The sequence below is a fragment of the Bufo gargarizans genome, chromosome 2 (genome assembly GCF_014858855.1).
Source record: "Bufo gargarizans isolate SCDJY-AF-19 chromosome 2, ASM1485885v1, whole genome shotgun sequence".
NCBI classification, from domain to species: domain Eukaryota; kingdom Metazoa; phylum Chordata; class Amphibia; order Anura; family Bufonidae; genus Bufo; species Bufo gargarizans.
This window is the reverse complement of record NC_058081.1, coordinates 611,449,356-611,466,510: the sequence shown is the minus strand read 5'-3', so window position 1 is coordinate 611,466,510 and position 17,155 is coordinate 611,449,356. Positions and strand designations below refer to the sequence as shown.

At 47.3% G+C, this 17,155-nt stretch overlaps 1 protein-coding gene across 1 annotated transcript in view; it reads right to left on the bottom strand.

The window, feature by feature from the left end:
- The window catches only part of PIK3CD (phosphatidylinositol-4,5-bisphosphate 3-kinase catalytic subunit delta), a 37,451-nt gene extending 27,239 nt beyond the window's left edge, over positions 1 to 10,212 (bottom strand). Inside the window, exon 1 of the mRNA XM_044282035.1 lies at positions 9,998 to 10,212. The gene's annotated coding sequence lies outside the window, so the exon portion shown is untranslated. The remainder of the gene's footprint in view (positions 1 to 9,997) is intronic.
- Positions 10,213 to 17,155: the final 6,943 nt, after the last annotated feature.

Here is a 17,155-nt window from a genome sequence, read left to right as displayed (position 1 = left end):
GCCTCATTCACACCTCAGTGTTTCATGTACGTGTTCTCCACAGACGGCAGATATATACCCATTCATTTTAATGTGTGTATTCACACATCCGTGTTTTAAGCACAGATGCATGCTCTATTATAGTCTATGGGTGCACAGCCACGATCCGTGTTTCATGGATCATTAGGAGGTGACGCTTTGAAAATTATTTTTCAGCTGCACAGTGTCCTTGAAACGCAGACAGCAAAAAACGGACACATGGACCACACACACGGATCCTTCACAGACATCTTCAAAGAGACATCACTGAGCACTTTTTCACGGATTTGAGCATGGATGTGTGAATGAGGCTTAACACTGGTTATCCAGGATAGTGAACGTCGTAAATTTAAAGTGCGAAAAACAATGACAGAACTGCTTTCCCCCCCCCCCCCCCATTATCACCCAAAAAAGGTAACAAAAGGTTAATAAGTTATGTACCCCAAAATGGAGTCACTAAAAACACAATACACCCCACAAAAAAATAAGTCCTCATATGGCACCGGCCACAGAAAAAAAAAAAAAAAAAGCTATGGTCTGAAATGAGCTGGCCAGGGCCTCATTTCGTATTCCTTCGTATATAAGAGAATTTAACTCTTCCAGGAAAAAATAAAATAAAATTGAGTGCAACCTCTAAGATAGGTCCAACATCCAGAACCTTCACTGACGAGTCCTTGGGACTGCAGCAGCAGTGTACAGATGGAAGTAGATGGGTATGTTCAGACTGAGGATTTTGTCCGCTGTGCTGCGGTTTCTGGCATGGGTATTCATGTGGATCTACTGCAGGCTTGGCTCGACTGAATGGCGCTAAACCATGAGCAGGCTCCTGCTGCGACTGAGGGTAACCAAGCCAATAATGGACCTGAAAATTCTTGGCGCGGTCTCAAAAACTGCTCAGCAAAGATCCTCGCTGTGGCACGGCCTCCCATTGAAAACAGTGCACGTTCAGCCTGGTTTTCAGCACCGAATCCACACGGAAACCCGCACCCAAAATCTTCAGTCTGAACATACGCGAAGGCTCCATACACTCGGTAGTGCCAGGGTGCTAAATGCGGGCTGAGCTTCAGCATGCTGGCACACCCACCACCACGTACGGAGCCTTCTGCGGCAGCCCAAGACACATGGATCGGTTGGAGAGCAGAGTTGGACCCCCGCGGTTCTGATAGGCCATCAGTATATGTAGCCGAAGTGACTGTCATCATTCTCTCAGCTTCATGTACCTGCTTAGCATAGAGTAGTACCGTATATGCCGGCGTATAAGACGACTGGGCGTATAAGACGACCCCCAACTTTTACACTGAAAATATAGAGTTTGGGATATACTCGCCGTATAAGACTACCCCTTTTTCAACACACAGCAGTACATTACTGCATCCCACCACCATCCCTGGGTACCTCTGCCATCCCTGAATCCCACCACCATCCCTGGGTACCACTGCCATCCCTGCATCCCACCACCATGCCTGCATCCCACCACCATCCCTAGATACCACTGCCATCCCTGCATCCCACCGCCATCCCTAGGTACCACTGCCATCCCTGCATCCCACCACCTTCCTTGTCCTCCCTCCCTGCCTCCCAGACCCTAAACATGTGCCACCTATACCCTGAACATGTTTTTGTTATGTTATTTTTCATATTCACATATGCACATCTGCGCCGCACTTAGATACGCCGCACGGAGATCTCGCACATGCGCAGGAGCGAGATGCGAGCGGCCGTGAGGATCCCGTGTATCCACGCTCGGCGCATGAAATCTCGCACATGCGTAGGAGCGAGATGCGAGCGGCCGTGAGGATGGCGGTACAAGGAGCATACAAGGTACAGAGCAGGGGGGAGGCATACAAGGTACAGCGCAGGGGGGGGGGGGGCATATGCCGTGGGTTACATCGCAGCTCTCAGCTGCTGGGGATACAAGGCAATAGCCCGGGCTCTCTCTGTTGATAATTTGGGCGTCCTGGCACTGCAGCGCCCACCATACCCGGCGTATAAGACGACCTCCGACTTCTGAGAAGATTTTCATGTGTTAAAAAGTAGTCTTATACGCAGGAATATACAGTATGTCCTGGCCATAGGAAGGTCTCAAAGGAAGAGGGTCCATATACAGTGTATAAGATGAAACAATAGGGGGGCCTCCGACATGTCAGTCGGCATTGCTACAAGGATCCACACACAATGTAAACTTCTCCCCTTGGGAAGCAAAAGAGTAAACAGACAAGTAATAAAACCATAAGGCCCAGGTAAGTGTAAAATAAGTGCGACATATGGCATATCTGCCGACTGGGCACAAGGGCACTTGAATTCCCCTTTGGGAACCCTACAAAAAAATTGGGGAACTGGATAAATAGCAATTCCTATTATCAGAATCCTTCTAGGCTCTATTTTATACCCTGTACCTGCTTTGCCAGACACAATGGTGATGGGATGGTGAAGGATTTCCCCTACTACCTACCTGTGAGCTCAACATACACTTACCTTTCAACAAACCTGACATTAGTGAAAAGCACAAGCTAATACATAAAATACATCTTATTACAGGAAAATACCTTTCTCCACTTTTACTTATCCTTAAAGAGGACCCTTCACCTGGATATCTATAATTTAATTATACTACCTTAGGCCTCATGCACACGAACGCTGTTTGTGTCCGCATCCGAGCTGCAGTTTTGCGGCTCGGATGCGGACCTATTCACTGTAATGGGGCCGCAAAAGATGCTGACAGCACTCCATGTGCTGTCCGCATCCGTTGCTCCGTTCTGTGGTCCGCCAAAAAAAATAATATATAAACCTGTCCTATTCTTGTCCATTTTGCGGACAAGAATAGGCAGTTATATCAATGGCTGTCCGTGCCGTTCCGCAAATTCAGAACGCACACGTACGCCATCCGTGTTTTGCGGATCCGCAATTTGCGGACCGCAAAACACACAACAGTCGTGTGCTTGAGGCCTTATGGGTGCGTCCCCCTGTTATGTCTTGGCAATTTATTTTTCCTAAAGAACTCCCCATTCGTCTGCTGTGGTCCCCGTATCTTTTATCCCGTCATATGCTAATGAGGAGACTTTGTTATACTAGGCGTGGACTAGAAGTTCTCCCGGGCGCGGTTATCTTCTCCCTGGCTGCGAGCGCATCCAAACAGAGCGCCCCACTCTTAGCCAGGGAGAAGGAGCTCAAGTTCTCGCAATAATCAGGGGTATTCTGGTTGTTACATTATCCACTGTCCACAGAATAGGGCATAACTATTAGGCCTCTTGCACACGACTGTATGGCTTTTTCAGTATTTTGCAGTCCACAGAACACCTAGCCCCTGATAGAACAGTACTATCCTTGTCCGTTAAGCAGACAATAATAGGACATGTTCTCTCTTTGAACGAAACGGAAGGCATACGGAGTACCTTCCGGTTTTTGGCTGGATCCATTGAAGTGAATGGTTCCGTATACGGAGCGCAAAAAACGAAACGAGAAAAACAAAACAAAAAAAAAAACAAAAAACCATTTATATGCAAGAGGCCTTAGGGCTCATTCACACGAATGAGTGCTGCCCGTTGCTGTATTGCGAACCGCATTTGCGGATCCGCAATACACGGGCACCGGTCCGTGTGCATTCCGCATCACGGATGAGGACTTACTCACTTCAATGGGTCTGCAAATCCGGAGAAACGGAATGGTGCAGAACGGAACACTACGGAAGCACTAGAGTGCTTCCTGGGGTTCCGTGCCTCCGCACCGCAAAAAAAAATATAGAACTTGCTCCATCTCAGGCATGCTCAACCTGCGGCCCTCCAGCTGTTGCAAATCTACAACTCCCAGCATGCCCGAACAGCCTACAGCTATCAGCCTACAGCAGGGCATTGTGGGAGTTGTAGTTTTACAACAGCTGGAGGGCCGCAGGTTGAGCATGCCTGCTCTATCTTTTTGCGGAACGGAGGGATCGCCGGACACATTCAAGTGAATAGGTCTGCGATCCCCATGCGGATGGGCCACGGTCGGTGCCTGTGCATTGTGGACCGCAATTTGCGGTCTTCACAGCACAGGTAAGGGCTTCACACGGTCTTCACACAGGTACGGGCTGTACTTTGCAACTCCTGTAGAGATTAATGGAGTGGCGGTGACTATTGCTCCATTTATTTCGGGGCCCTGTGGGGTACGGCTTACCCATATTCATGATCAGTGGGGTCCTAGCTGTGGATAGAGGATATCTTGACAACAGAAATACCCCTTCAATTCACAGCTACAATCTGCCTTGAAGAAAGAAAAAAAAAAGATAGACTACCAGCTCACTGTAGGGTGAGGTAACATGTTGCCCATAGAAATCTATGGAAAGGGTTGGAGCTGAGCGAGAAAGAAGCCTGAAACAGAGAGATGCTGCTGCTGGCTCTAGTAAGTTTTCTATCTCACCCCGTACTGGATTCACAGCTACACAGCTCAGTACTGAGATATACTGTCCTCCAGGCTGCTGCTTCTAAGGGGATGGTACAGAGAGATAGGGGAGCAGGATCTCCTCTTCTCTACAAGCTGTGTATGGGAGACATCATAGCGACTATCCGCCAACCACTAGCTCAGGAAGAACGGACAGACAATCAGAGATGAGTCTGCAGAGGATAAATTCAGGATACAACGGGCTGGTGTTCCTCATGTCATCTACCCACACAAGGGCTCGTTCTGAACTGTTTCTTGGAATGACAGATGTATGTGTAGATACTGCTTCTAGTTCTTAGAAGTATATATTAGGGTAATTGTTCTTTCTGCAATACATGAGCTGGAACCGGAACCTTCTGACGAGGTGAGAGAGACCAGACCTACGAGTCCATATAATATCCGCATGTAATGGGATTAAGGGCAGCTCTCGATAATGGTAACTGCCAGATGATATCACAGGTATGAGGAACTGCAGGGAGAGCAAACAATACGTTAGGGTGAGGCACCATAACAGGCTGGGGTCAGCAACCTCCCACACTACAGCTTTGTGAAACTACAGCTCCCAGCACGCTCTATACCCCTCTACAAGAGCTCCTAGAACAGCACAGCAAGTGTGCATGCTGAGAGTTGTAGTTTCACCACAGCTGGGGGGCTGGAGGTTGCTGACCACTGGTCTAGACCTAATGTGCGAGAGACAGGATGACCAAGGAGAGCCCACACAACACTTGCCATGGATCAGGGACCAATTGTTGCGGTAGCATTCTGATCATCTGGAAGCCACAGAACCATGCGATTCCGAACCATTGGACATTCTGGATCAGTGACAGCCTAGCACAGGGGTCAGCAACCTCTGGCACTCCAGCTGTGGTGAAACTACAACTCCCAGCATGCAAACTTGCTTGGCTGTTCACCGAATTCCCATAGAGAGAAGTGAATGGAGCATGCTGGGAGTTGTAGTTTCACAACAGCTGGAGTGCTGGCGGTTGCTGACCCCTGTGCTAGGCTGTCCAATGGTCCAGAATCACATGGTTCTGTGGCTTCCAGATGATCAGAATACTACTGCAACAATTGGTCCTTTACCAACAAGACTGACGACAACTACTGCATACTACAGATATAGCAGTGCCCATGTGGTTTAGGCGCAGTATAGCTGTGTACTACTCCTCTATATTGTAATATACTGAATGAAAGCAGCAACCTAAACCATCACATACACATGGACTTGAGAGCACGCTACGTTCAGCCTGTCGGTGCCAGCTGGAGAACAGTATGAGCGATGGGCATGTGTTAGGATAACCATGGGCAGCAGAGGCAACGTCGGCAGAAAATAAAATAACATTTTAAAATTGTAGGCGAAGCCTCTTTACGCTGCATTGACCATCCGAGGATTTACCAACTGAAACCTCGGACGTGTGTTTAAAGGGGCTTCCCGGGATGTTGATGGTCATCAATATCTAATTGGTGGGGGTCTGACTCCCGAAACAGCCGCCAATCAGCTGTCTGAAGAAGCCATGATGCTGCGGTGAGCTCTGTGGCCTCTTCCTAGACCAGTGATGTCACAAGGATCAGTCTCAGTTTAGGGAATGGGTCTGGGTGGCAATACCAAGCACAGCTCCTGCACAGAGCTTTGCTTTCCTTGTCAAGGAGGCGAGATTTTAAATTGATGGCGTTTGTACACGTTCCGTTTTTCCAGCAGACCCATTTCAACGAGTCTTTTTGAAAGAAAAAAAAAAAAAAGAATAAGAACAGAATATTCTGCAATTTACTTAGCACAGATATATGGCATCTCCGCAAAAAAAAAGTCAGCGTGCACACATTGCGCAATTTCTACAGAAAATATCCACTGCAATTCTGCAATAATCCACATGAAAATCTGCAGATGCAAGTCCTCATCAAATCGTGCAGATTTTGGTAAAGATTTGCCTGCGTCAGGGAAAAAAAAAAAAAAAAAAAGGATAATCACCTCCCCTGGCGCTTCTCCGGTCCCATGCCAGGCTCTCGTGATGACGTCTTATCCCATGTGACCAGGTTGTACAGAGACAGGCAAGGGAGCCAGGGGAGGTAACCATAATGATTACGCGCCGGTTTGCCACATGGAAAATTCAAAGGTAGAACACAATGTGCCATTCTAGGTACCAAGGTGAGTGGCATGCCAATCAGAAGAGGCAGGTGACCAGGAAGATAGGGGTTTCCCACCCAGTATAAGGCCTCCTGCACACGACCGTTGTGTGCACCCGTGGCCGTTGTCCCGTTTAACGTGTTTTTCTGCGGTCCCATTGACTTTCAATGGGTCCGTGGAAAAAATAAAAAAATAGGAAACTGCACCATTTGGCAGCCGTGATCCGTATTTCCTGGCCGTGAAAAAAATAGGACCTGTCCTATTTTTTTTCACGGCCAACGGTTCACGGACCCATTCAAGTCAACACAACATTGTCATCCGCGTCCGTGATCCGTGTCAGTTTTTTCCTATCATTTCAATAGCAAACTTGACTTAGATTTTTTTATATTTCATTTTTCATGTCCGTGGATCCTCCAAAAATCACGGCAGACCCACAGAAGAAAAAACAGGCACGGATCACGGTACAACGGAACCACGTTTTGCGGGACGTTAAAAAATACTGTCATGTGCAGGAGGCCTTAGGTAAATGCACAATAAACAGTTCAGAATTTTTGAGATATAGTTGGTGTTCTGGTTTCTCATCATTTTAAGATCTCTGCTTGCTGTCAATGAATAGGAACCTTCTTGTTTACACTCAGGGGCTGTAAAACTGATCTGACCTAATATTTCTCACAGATGGGGGGTTGTTACATTTACAGACAGTCTAGATAACACTTTGTGAGATTACAAGTCTGGAATACTTTTTTTCCCTGCACCGACACATTGCAACAAAGTATCAGGACAGCGGAGGGTTGTGCTGCCAACCTTTTTACGTTACAGAGGGTTGTCTGGACTGGATGCAATGCAACCAACTCTCAGCTGTTTGTGTAGTTTTCAGCCTTTGGCTGTGAACAGAAAAGTTACTATTCACTGACAGCAAACTAATGACTAGTCTGTGCCTAGAGGGACAAAGCAATCATTTCTGATCAACGCAACCATGCCCAGTCAGTCAGTTATCAGACAGGCAAATGCCAAGCACCACTTAAGTGCCAACCAATCTGCACTAGAACAAAGCTGAAGGTCGCAGAAAATGGTACCCCGACAATCACAATGCCCCAATACGTAGTGTATACTGAAAGGCTGACCACAAGGCATGGGCAGCATTTATGTGGCTAGAAGGCATCGTATCAGACAGACTTGTAAGCACCAGGATGCCAGGTGAGCTACGGGCATGTGGTATACCAGTATATAACTGGAGGAGATTAATCAGTGCCAGTCAGGTAGCACAAACAGCTGCTTTGTAATTTAGGAGGGAATAAACGGCCAAGCTGCATAGAAGACCAAGATGCCAGGCAATGAAGGGTGAACCATTCCAGCCTGCGTCACTGATTAGGTAGACAGATGTGGTAATTAGGATGCCAAGGGGCGGGATTAGCGACCAGGCTGCCACTTGGTGATATCCTGCTTACCGTCTCCAGTCTAATAGGCTAAACTGAAATAGATGCCAGTCCCTGTGGTGCCGATGTGAGAACAGGAATAGAACAATATGGTACTAAATGGCACATCGGGTACCAGGCTAGACTGGCACTAGGCACTGTAGCAGGTGCTCAGACCACTACTGCATGTTCCATCACTGGCATGATAAACCGTGGGTGAACAGTTATAACAATGCCACACAAGGGGCAGCTGAAGTGAGAGGATGGGGATTACCAGTCAGTGGGTTGGTAACATGCCAGGCAAAATGAAAAGAGGAATAGGAAGTAATAAGAATGCCAGGCACCAGCCTGTTAGTGAGAGTCTGGGCTGTGTGGGGGCAGAGATGCCAGACAGAAGTGTGAAGCTAATGGGTGGAGTAACAATCTGATGGCAGCCAATATGTATGGTGAATGTGGTGAATGCTGAGCAGCGTGGAGCGACAGGTGGTGCCAGATTACAGTGATGCCAGGCAGAGCAGAGAGCAGGCAGTGTAACTACAATGTTGGGATGTTAGGAGAAAAATTTGTATTGCGGGACAATGATGCCAGGCGTAGGCCATATAGGATAAATGTTAATCCAGGTAGAGGGGTAGGCAGCAAGGTAGGCAGCGTCGGATAATGGCGATGCAAGGCAGTGGGGGAGAGCAGTGTGTGATGCCAGGCAGAGTTATAATCAGTGTGGGGGTCTTAGTGACACTAAGCAGAGGGGTTAGCATTGTGGGGCGACAGCGATGCCAGGGAGAGGGGTTAGCATTGTGGGGCGACAGCGATGCCAGGGAGAGGGGTTAGCATTGTGGGGCGACAGCGATGCCAGGGAGAGGGGTTAGCATTGTGGGGCGACAGCGATGCCAGGGAGAGGGGTTAGCATTGTGGGGCGACAGCGATGCCAGGGAGAGGGGTTAGCATTGTGGGGCGACAGCGATGCCAGGGAGAGGGGTTAGCATTGTGGGGCGACAGCGATGCCAGGGAGAGGGGTTAGCATTGTGGGGCGACAGCGATGCCAGGGAGAGGGGTTAGCATTGTGGGGCGACAGCGATGTCAGGGAGAGGGGTTAGCATTGTGGGGCGACCGCGATGCCAGGGAGAGGGGTTAGCATTGTGGGGCGACAGCGATGTCAGAGAGAGGGGTTAGCATTGTGGGGCGACAGCGATGCCAGAGAGAGGGGTTAGCATTGTGGGGCGACAGCGATGCCAGGGAGAGGGGTTAGCATTGTGGGGCGACAGCGATGCCAGGGAGAGGGGTTAGCATTGTGGGGCGACAGCGATGCCAGGGAGAGGGGTTAGCATTGTGGGGCGACAGCGATGCCAGGGAGAGGGGTTAGCATTGTGGGGCGACAGCGATGCCAGGGAGAGGGGTTAGCATTGTGGGGCGACAGCGATGCCAGGGAGAGGGGTTAGCATTGTGGGGCGACAGCGATGCCAGGGAGAGGGGTTAGCATTGTGGGGCGACAGCGATGCCAGGGAGAGGGGTTAGCATTGTGGGGCGACAGCGATGCCAGGGAGAGGGGTTAGCATTGTGGGGCGACAGCGATGCCAGGGAGAGGGGTTAGCATTGTGGGGCGACAGCGATGTCAGGGAGAGGGGTTAGCATTGTGGGGCGACAGCGATGTCAGGGAGAGGGGTTAGCATTGTGGGGCGACAGCGATGCCAGGGAGAGGGGTTAGCATTGTGGGTCGACAGCGATGCCAGGGAGAGGGGTTAGCAATGTGCGGTGGTGATGCCAAGCACAGGGATGAGCAATGTGGGGTGACAGCGTTGCCAGGGAGAGTTGATGCCAGGCTGTACCGTGTGGACTAGCAGTGACACTAGGAAAAGCGGTAAGCAGCGTGGGTGATGCCAGCGGTGAGCAGACAGTGGCTGGGGGCGAGGATGCCAGGCAGAGGAGAGAGGTGCAGACAGGGTGGTGACGGGGAGGATGGCCGGCAGTGCGGCGGGTATGGAGTGACACAGCGGCTGGATGTGGCGGCGGAAGATGCGCGGCGCGGTCTCACCTGCCTCCTCCCTGGCTCCGGTGCCGCGCTCCCCTCCGGTCTTCTGCCCGTATCCCCCCGGCATTAACCCGTTATCTCAGGCTGTTGCTAGGGACGTTGATGTGAACAGGCCGGGCGTGTGTACCACGCTATGCCGCCCTCCACACTCCCCGGAGCCGCTGACAACCCTGTTGTGTTCCCGGTACAGGCCGGGCTCCAACTGCCGAGCATTTCCCATCAGAGGTGACAGAGCATCACCATGGGCGAGGCCAACCTTCCTGAACCAATCACATTCTCAAACTTTACTAAGGGCGGGGTTAGTTGACTATATAGGCGTGGCCGATGAGGCATTTACTCCCAGACTTCGGTCCTAGAGCCTCCGTGTCTTTTGTCTCCTGTAGTGGGGCGTCCTGTCACGTGCAGTAGTGTGCCCGGCAGGGTGACAGGTCTATAGCATTATTATAGCTGACTCTTGTAGCCATATATGTTATACATGTACACGTACAGAATGCATTTATGTGTACATACCTACATCCTTCATATATATACCTACATACAGGGGTGCACCACCAATGAGGCCAGGTGAGGCACCAGAGAGGGGCAGCCGAAGGGCCATGGGCTGAAGGGAAGTTAGCGGGCGGATTGGCTGTAGACCTTCCCGGTGGGCTGAAGCGCAGGGGGCCAGTGGAAGTTTTTGGGGATGTATTTTGTGCTGTTGGCAGTATTTTGTGATGGACTGTGGTGTTTGGCTGTGTTGGGGTGGTATAATCTGACATAATATGGTATTGCTGGCCCTGCCTTCCATCAATTTGGACGCGACTACAAAACGGGGCCACTTTTAGAATTTTTTCCAGGGCCACTTTAAGTTCCCAATCCGTCCCTGGTGGTTAGGTTAAGAAATTGGCTTTTAGGGAGGGACGGGTGTCAGAACCGCTAGGTGCAACCCTGCCTACATACATACATTTATTCACACATACTGCCTTCTGGTGTTTAGCTGGGCCACTAAGTCCTACACTAACATACAATCTTGCTTTATTTTTTCTTACATACCTTCATCACATTAGATGCACAGGAGTGTAGCCATAGGGGTGAACATGTAGCAGTCGCCACCAAGCCCTCGAGGTGTCCCAACATCATCCCTCCTACAGAAAAGGGCCCTGGTATCATAAATGGCACATAGTAGGTACGGGGCCCTCTTATACATTTTGCATTGAAGCCTATGAGCTTCAATTTACGTACATGCATACAGGGCCAGGACAAGGGATTTTGGTGCCCTAGACGGCTGCTCCCAAAAAATTATCAATTTAAAGTGCCCTTACTAAGATATTAAAACACATTTTAAAAGAAGCAGTCAAGAACAGATCCAGTGACTGACAGGTAACGTCTCCACGGATTTGAGTTCTTCACTTCCCTTTTCTTTTCCATTTGGGGTACACACCGTCACACGCAGACGTCTTTGGTCAGGGGTGTGCAGCCACCTCTGCTATATAAGAAGACACAATTATCACTATATGGTACATGGGGGACTGTTACAGATTTTGCAAATCAGCACCCAAAGTTCTATAGACCCCAGATCAGCCCCCAAATGTATACAGGCCACTGTCATCCTGCTGCTCTTCCCAATACTGCACCCGCTGTGCTCCCCCATGCCCACAAACACTATACTGTCAGACTAAACAGTGTCATAGAGATAGCGCCCCCCCCCCCTTAGTAATAGTGCTTCCAGACTGCCCTCATTAGTAATAGTGATAGTGATATATAATGCTCTCCCCCCTTGCTGCCCCACTCTTTAGTGCCAGTTATTTTTAATGCTTTCCCCCCCCCCCCCCGGTGCCCTCAGTAGATGAGATGGCTCCTCCCTCTGTGCTTGTTATATTTAAATGCTACCCCCTCCCTACGTTTGTGCCCCAGTAGATGATGACCCCCTCAGTGCCTGCTATATGTATGCCCCTCCACCCTTGGTGCCCCCATTAGATGATGACCCCCTCAGTGCCTGTTATATATAATGCTTCCCCCTCTTGGTGCCCAGTAGATGATGACCCCCTTCAGTGCCAGTTATACATAATGCTTCCCCTTCTTGGTGCCCCCAGTAGCGTGATCTAGTAGTGCAGAAGGTCATGGTGATGTCATCGTAACCTCTTGCACCCATCTATGAGCCTACGAAGCTGAGCGGCCGTAAGTGCAACTGTGATTGTGCCATGTGCGTCCTGCCCTCTGTAGAACGGTGCTGTCCTTGTCTGCAAAACAGACAAGAATAGGACATCTTTTTTGCGGGGCTGTGGAACGGACATACGGATGCGGACAGCACACAGGATGCGGATGCGGATGCGGGCAAAAAACACGTGTGCATGAGCCCTTACACATACATTCTTATAGCCAGAAAACATGATGCTAAAAAACATCTATCTTCGATTATAGGCTCGCATTTACTATTGTCCTAGCACCTAGATTTTGGTAAAATCAAGGTTAATAGAACTTGACCCAACAAGGGGGTTTGGCTTAATGGGAAGGGGCTTGGTCTACATGCAACATTTTTAACTTTTTGGCATAAGGTAAGTCTCATACTCAATGGTTGGTATAGAGTCAGAGAAAGTGTAAGTATACACTATATATAGGGTTAGTAAATATGTGCCATTGAGTTTAAGCAACATTTTGGCAGGAAGCTCTGTGCTGTCCCAGTGACTGAGCTACTCCGGGGTATTGCACAGTGTACAGAGCTGTGTCTGGTTCCTGCGCAACGTGGCTCCTGCAAAAATTCAAGAAAATGTTTATTCAAGGACAAACTATAGCGGATATACAGTGAGAGGTGGAATCAACAGTTTGTAAATATCAAAGGTTTGGTGGCTCACTCACTGCTTACTAGTGGAATAGGTGCACTGCCGCACAGCACTCCCTATTGCTGATAGATTACAAACTTTGAGGTAAAGTTGGGTGCATCACTCAATATCGGGCATCAAATAGACAGAATCAGAAAATAGTGTCTGAGAATATTATATTTATATCACACTTACAACATGTTGCATAAAACTTACAATAAAATTGACATAAAGTGCATAAAATACTCTAAAATCACACATATAGCCTCCTAGAAATCGCTGAATTAAGTCTCTAGAGCCCAAATGTATCAATGTCTTTGATAGTTTGTATTCAGAAGTACATATAATGATCACCAGGGTGGAGCTAAAGAGTTAATATTAGTTGTAAAAATCACAAAGGTACTTTAGCGTTAGTTGTAAAAATCGCAGAGGTACTTTACCACTCCTATAGACCGCTTGTCCTTCGAAATATATATAATATAGACAACATTGTGTTCATATGGCAGGACACGATGACGTCCCTTACTGCCTTCTTGGAAGAAATAAACACAAATAACCTGAACTTAAAATTTACCTCTACAATTGACATGAAGAATATCCAATTTTTGGATCTTGATGTCAGGGTCGATGGAAATAAATTAATATGTAGCACACACCACAAATCGGTGAGTAAAAATAGCTACATATTATATACGAGCTGCCACCTACCGAGGTGGCTTATTAACGTTCCCAAGGGTCAATTCAGGAGACTAAAACAAAACTGCACTAAGGACCAACAGTTTGTAATAGAGAAACCCTAAAACAACAATTTATTGATATACAATACCTAGTCCATTATCTGGAAAAATCACTGGGGGAGGTTAAAACAATGGACAGAGAGGATTTTTTTTGTCCCCAGGCAAAAACAAGCAAATGATGAGACAATAAGAATGATCTTACCATTTCATGCACAATACAAAAATATGGAGAGAATCATTGGGAAATATTGGCATCATTTGCTTGGAGATAAGATAATTGGACCTATACTCACTAATACACCCCAGATCACCTATACCAGGGCCTCAAACTTGGGACTGAAGGTAGCACCTTCTATAAAGAATAAAGAACGTGGCATACAAAAACAAAATTGGTTATCTTTTAAAGGCTTTCATAGATGTGGACGTTGCTCTAATTGTAGAATTACTACATTCCCTAAAAAGATTTTGAAAGCAAGCTCAACCCAAAATTCATTCTCCTTGGATATCAAAGAGGGCCTAACATGTGATTCGACAAACGTGATTTATCTGATAGAATGCCCATGCCATAAACAATATATAGGTCGAACAAAACGTACCCTAAAAAAAAGGATATCAGAACACATAAATAATATAAAAAAAACATTATAGGGATTATCACAAGAGCGACCCATCTAGTTTAATATATATGGCAATAGAGAAAGTTGAATATCCATGGAGAGGAGGGAACCATATCCTCTGAATGTCTAGAAGTGAATCAAAGAGGATCTTTGAGTTCGACTCCCTTATTCCAAGGGGTCTGAATGCAGATATGGAACTCTTTGGATTCCTATAGAGCAGTGCTTCTTAATTATTTTCTGTCATGCCCCCCCTAGGAAGAAGAAAACATTTCGCGCGACTGTAAATAGTATGGTGGGATCTGTGGATGACAGACACTTATGGGGGGGATCTGTGGCTGGCACTGTTACAGGGGGATCTGTGGCTGGCACTGTTATATATGTGCCATCCACAGACCCCCCCACCCTATAACAGTGCCATCCACAGTGCCCCCCCAGCCCATAACAGTGCCATCCACAGACCCCCACCCCTTAACTGTGCCATCCACAGATTCCGTGTGCCCGCCGCCGCCGTTTAAAGTTATTAAACATGCCCCCCTCACTCCTAATAGTACCGTATATCCAAATTTCTTCTGTATAATGCCGGCAGGCGGGCCGGGCGGCCGGCGCGTCCCTCAGTGACGTCACTTGTCTGCGCCGCCTGCTTCATTCATAAAGCAGGCGGCGCAGGCACTTGACATCACTGAGGGACGCGCCAGCCGCCTGGCCTGCCTGCCGGCATTATACAGGAGAAATTCGGATATACGGTACTATTAGGAGTGAGGGGGGCATGTTTAATAATACATTTCATATTAGTATACCGGAGGGAGCGGTGGGGCGGGGCTATAGTACAGTGACCGCACCACCCCACCGCTATTGCCGGCCCCCAGCTCCTCCTCCCAGTCCCTCCCCCGGCCCCCGCTCCGTACATCGCGTCCAGCGCCTGCGCCGGCCTCTGATCAGAGGAAGGGAGATGAGTTTCCACAATGGAAGCGCTCATCTCCCTGCCGCATATTACACTGCGAGCTGTCGGCCGCCTGGCGCCCAGCCCACACACCCCAAAGGCCGGCCCTGAAAGAGCCCCCCTTTACGGAGCCTGGTGCCCCCCCTGGGGGGCGCGCCCCACTATTTGAGAAGCACTGCTATAGAGGGACGTTGGTCTGTCATGAATGGGACATCTGGTGTCAGGCTGTGTTATCAGCACCCAGATCTCCCCTTCCTGGCAGGCCCGCGTCCCTACATACATCACACCTGAACTTTATTATAGACATCATAATATGGAAAAGGAACATGGGGATGAATTTCTGTCATTATCTTTAACTTCAATTCGAAATTTTAACAAAAACGCATCAAAAACGCAGGTGCGTTTTTTTTTTTTTAGAATTTTTTGGATGGTGACACTATAGTGATGCAATCTTTTAAATTGAAAATATTAGTATTTATTGTTTTAATTTAATACATCCAAGTCCAATAAGTCTCTATACACCAATCACTGTATGATACAAAATGAATAGTTCTGATGAAAAAACTGATGTTAAAAAGATGAATGAAAAAACAAAAAAACAATATACGGGGATAAACATATGAACCCCACCTTAGAATAATACCAGCAGTCTACCATTGTTTTTATTATACATTTTTCTGTTTTTATACATTCTTCTGTTTTTATTTCAACATTTTTAGCAAAAACGCATCAAAACCGCAGGTGCGTTTGTGCAATTTTTTGATATTATACTTATGCAGTTTTTTATATTTTATTAAATTTATAGATTTTAACCGTTCCATGTAATAATACATTTCCTATATATAAGATCATTTAGTTGATGTTTAAATATTAGATGATAATATATAGCTTTCAGCAAAAATGTCGCGATTTAGAAGGATGTACTGAAGATATAAAACCATACATATATGTCAATTGCGACTTATATAACATTGAAATTGGAAATCGCATTTGTGTCCCTGTATAAGTATATATTCGGATCACTATAAGTACACAATCGGACTGCTATAAACTGGAAATCCACATCCTGGTCTTCCGAGTCCCTCACTGTCCCAGCATGCATTTTACCAATTAATGATAATATAAAAAAGAACACTCCAATCCCACTGTCTGTACCACTGAGGAAGGGGCTGCTGTACCCCGAAACGCGTATGGTAAACAGTCAGTGAGGGACGACATAAGGAAGAAATTTACATCTATAATTGGATGCCGATTTGAAAACCCCGCCTGGATTCGAAAGTCACCTGACCATCCAGTGGAACCACGTGGGACGCCACAAACAGGTCCTGGAAGGCCAAAGCTATAAAGAACATTGCAAAGTAATATCCAGCAATACCGGCGGATTTTCTATAGAAAAGATCGGATCCACAGGTCCTTACAGCTCACAACAGAGCAATCGCATTTCGAAGGACAAGCGGTCTATAGGAGTGGTAAAGTACCTCTGCGATTTTTACAACTAACGCTAAAGTACCTTTGTGATTTTTACAACTAATATTAACTCTTTAGCTCCTCCCTGGTGATCATTATATGTACTTCTGAATACAAACTATCAAAGACATTGATACATTTGGGCTCTAGAGACTTAATTCAGCGATTTCTAGGAGGCTATATGTGTGATTTTAGAGTATTTTATGCACTTTATGTCAATTGTATTGTAAGTTTTATGCAACATGTTGTAAGTGTGATATAAATATAATATTCTCAGACACTATTTTCTGATTCTGTCTATTTGATGCCTGATATTGAGTGACGCCCAACTTTACCTCAAAGTTTGTAAATATATGTAATACATATACCTGTCACAAAGCATGGACAGCACAAGGTGAGCTATGTAGAGGCGTACGTCCAATATAGAATATATTCACTAATGGTAAGTTAACATTAGAATCAAACCAAATAAAAGGGGAACATAGGAACATCTTGACTTGGACCAGTCACCCAGAGGCATTAAGGATCTCGGGAAACCAACCAGCACTTCCATCATCAAAGTCGAAAGCTTACCGTCCCAGCATCTCAGCTCTTGTCAGCCC